Raw genomic sequence first — 4,387 nt, 5'->3', positions numbered from 1 at the left:
TCCTGCTCCTGTTATCCAAGACTTAGCGGAGAAACGACCATCTTCAACTAGCCCGGCAACCCAAGCTCACCCGGCCCCTGAGTGTTGGAAATGTGCCCGAAAGCCAATCATATGATGATACTTTACGGACATTTCACATGTTAAACTAATCTAAGTTTAATATCAAGGGCAAAGATTATTGTTTGAGCCGTCTCATATAAATGTTATATGCTTAAACGATAAAGTCCAAGGAATATGTGATTGGGAGAATACGATCTAAAGAAGTTAGATTCATGAGACCATTCTTTCGTAGACACATCCTAAATATTCCTGATCATAGGATTGCCAATTGGGCATTGATAGTCCGTTAAGATCAGTACGTACTGTGTCTTCTCTCAGGGAGAGTGACTAGTCTCGAGTCATTGGTGTGTGTGACATCAAGTCAAGTACGTAGGTGCTCAATAGAGAATGAGTTCACTGAACACGATCAACGAAGAGTTCTCATATTCATGTCATATGAGAACTCATGGTTGGGATAATGCAAAGTAGTCCTTTGACCTGAGGCATCACAGTTGTCTTGTGGTTAAGTACTTGATCTTTGATTATGTCAAAGTCACCCCATTGGGGTTTCCACGGCATCATTGGGGTTAAGCCACTTAGTCATGGAGACAAGTGAATGCGCAACAAGGGATCTCTAACCTTCAAACCGTTGGGGGAGAATACTCTATGATATGATTTAGAATCTCTGGCCAGAGTATGAATGAGATTTAGAAAAGTCGTTCTAAATCACATTCAAGGTAATCATATAAGCACACGAATCACATTGGATAGTAGACATGAATAAATAAACTATCAAACCAAACAATGTGGTCAAGAGTATTGTATTAGAGAAAGACCGTATTGCATTTGTAATCCCAAACTGAATAGGTTCTTCACCTCTTCTGATTAGCTTGGGTAACCATGATATGCTGCTAGGTGTCACTCATGGTTTGTGGAAGCCCTAAACGTGTGTAATCACTAAAGAGAGAATTGAAAGTAAGTTTCAATTCACAATCGATTTGAAAGAGTTCTAATCGCCCACTGCCTCGCTAAAAGGAACCTAATGGATCGTACACCGTGTAAGGTGGAGATTGAAGAAACAATGGAGATGAGTAAGTATGATTAAATGGTTTAATTATTTATTTATGGCAAGGATTAATTAATATGTTAATTAGTCAAACGAATAAAGTTCGTTAAAAGACCACGGGTTAGTTTTGGGCCTCAAGGCCCAATGGGCTTCGAACGTCAAGTCCATTGACTTAAGTTGTATGACAACTTAATTCACAAAGGCCCAAAAGCCCAAACAAAACCCCATGGCCGGCCATTTAGAGGAAGGGTAGTGAACTTGCTTTAATTACAAGTTTGCCACTCAAATGAATAAAGGTATAAATATGACTTTATAGCCAAAATTCATTTGGGGTTTGTTTTGGAGAAAATTGGAGAGAACATGTCTCTCCATTTCTCTCTAAAGAGGCCGGCCCCTTGGAGGGTGTATCTAGCCACACTAACTACTCCAAGGTCACTCATTTCTTCTCCAATCTAACCTTGGTGAAGATACTTAGAGGTTCTCAATTTTGGGAACTTGGAGAAACCTTTTCATCCATCCAAATCCATAGATTTTAGATGCAAGGAATGAAGGCCCTCTCTTTGGGTGATTAGCCTTTGCTTATGCAAAGAGGAATCTACAAAGGTATGATTTCAACTCACTTTGTTTTGAGTTGAGTTTTGGTTCACCAATCTACTAGGCTTTGAATTTCATGGGTAATGTTTTGTTTTTGAGTGCATGCAAGCATGATTCCGCCTTTAATTGTTAATTGCATGCTATATGATGTTGCTCAAATGAACATGTTTTCACAAAATCTTCCTTCAAGTGGTATCAGAGCCTAGGTCTAGTAGTTGGTGAATCCTTTTGGGTTTTGTGGTTCATAGTTTGTGATTTAAAAGTTGTAATATGTTACAAGCTTTATTCTTGTTTCGTTGAATGTAAATTTTGTTAGAAAATTTGCCGTCTCAAATGTTGTAGATGTAGTTCATATGAGCATGAATATTGGACCTAAAATTTGGTGCCATGATTTTGGGAAAATTCGGCCAAATACAAAGGGTGATTTTTTGGGTTCTTGTTTGACTTGTTAAAAGTGTTTTAAAGTGTTTTATGGAACCCCTATGTACCCTAGTTTGGTTATATGTTATTTCCCTAAAGTTTGAAAGGTGATAGAAATTGTGATGGGTGTGTAAGACTTACACACCTTACACACCTTACACACCACATGCATGGTTTTATGATTCACAACAACCAAATTCCACTTGCAAGGCTTTATAACTTAGTTGAAAAAATTTCCTAATTTTGTGGCTTCAATTTTTTCCCTCCCTCTCTCCTAAAACCGGCCCTCCCTCAAGTGGGAGTACTTTTGGGGCTTTTATGCAATTACATAAAGTTTTGATACTTTTGTGTATTTGCACTTTGGCCCAAAAGTTTACGTTTTTACGTTTAGGTCCAAAAACGCTAAAGGACAAATTGTTTTGCTCCTTTAATGAAGTTTTTGCATTGTTTAAATTTTGGGTTCTAGTGTAATTACATGAAGTAGTGGACTTTCGTGTTTTTACAAAGTGACCCCAAAAGTTTATGTTTTTGCAATATAGCCCAAAAGTTGTGGTTATTGCATATTGGCCCAAATTAGATAGAGAACAAAATTGTTTTGTCTCTTTAAATGAGAATTGGATTTTCATTTTGTTTAGCTCCATTTAAATCAATTTTATGGATACAAAAACCAAATGAAAATGTTGCATTCAATTTAATTAGTTAAAGTGTTAATTAATTAAAGGATGATTATGAACCTAAGCCTAATATAATTGAGCTATGTGAAATGCCGTTTCAAATTTGTTTGAACCATGGGAATGTGTAGATTAGATTTTGGTTGTAATTTGATTTGATCAAATGTTGTAAAAGGGCATAAGCCCTTCTTTACTTTAAGGTAATTTGTTTTATGCAAATGTTGTAATGAGCATAAGCTCACCTTTACTTTGAAGTACTTCTTTCTTGCTTTATTTGATATGCATGAAAATGAAGTAGTTGGGTCCAACGCCCCTAAGACAACACGCCTTAATGTGATTAAACGCGTAACTAAAATCAATCACCATCCCTAGACCGAGATTCAACACTAGGCTCGTGTTGAATCTAAACAGAGGTTCATAGTCATCCTAAGGCCCTAAGGCAACTATATAGTCCATCAAATGAATGCAAAGGTTATGTTAGTAGTATCATATACTCTTGCTTTAAAAACCGTTTTATAAGCATAGTGGGAGTATTATATACAACTAAAAACAATCAAATGGACCAATAGTTGTAATAGGACCAAATAGTTTTAATTAGATTAAAATGAATGTTTATATGTGATGAGACCTAAAACTCTCAACCAAACCATTATTAAGTTGATAAGCGTGAGAGTGCTTTGAACACTCTTTCGTGGCCTTCCACCGTGGTGGGCTTCAATCGTTTGTGACTCATACACCGTATTCGTCCAGTTCTGGGGTTGCAAAGTATGTGCTTACATTCAGGAGAAGCCTATACACATATGATGAAGTGAAGGTAGGCAACGAGTGTGGTCAATATGATATTCTTCTGAGGCCATTCTTGAACCCCTACTTGAACTAGCATGGTGGGAATGACTTAACTAAGTGCAATGTGCCAATATGATATTCTTCTGAGGCATCATTCTCTAGAGGCCAAACTAGATGGGTACTTGCAAGAGATGCAAATGAGTAAGCGTACTCTCTCATTATTATTAACGCTAGCCAATATGATTTTCTTCTGAGGTGGGCTTGGTAGTAGTGAGTCTCCCATACCCTACTAAGAGTTTCCTCCAAAACTCTCGAATTACAATGAGGGATATGAAATTTGCCAAAAATAGTGGGTGGTGCTATTTGATTTAAAGACCCGAATCAAATGGCTTAAAATCAATCAATTTATATTCGTTATGTATTTGTTTACCAATATATTTGCAAACGTTATCCAACACTTGACAAATAAAAGCCGAAAGCTTTAGTTTCCGGACTTGGTACTACAAAACCATAGATTGTCTTTAATGGCTTGTAAATGTACCTAAGTAATCTCATCCTCACAATCTTCCTATTGATAATGTATCATTAGAAGAATATGTTAGAAAAGTCTATCATAAAGAGGACAACACTTTTAATGTCATAATTCTTCAATTACAAATTGTTGTATGAAGAAATAAGAGTTGCTTTGAACAACTCTTAATCAATGCAAACATTAGTGCTTGTTTCTTTGTTACATGAACAAAGAACTTTAGAAGAAAGCACAAGTGCATGGACACTTTATGTGCCATGATTCTTCACTTACAAATTGTTG

This window comes from Malus sylvestris, chromosome 6, assembly GCF_916048215.2.
Source record: "Malus sylvestris chromosome 6, drMalSylv7.2, whole genome shotgun sequence".
Taxonomy (NCBI): Eukaryota; Viridiplantae; Streptophyta; class Magnoliopsida; order Rosales; family Rosaceae; genus Malus; species Malus sylvestris.
Note: the sequence above shows the minus strand (reverse complement) of the source record.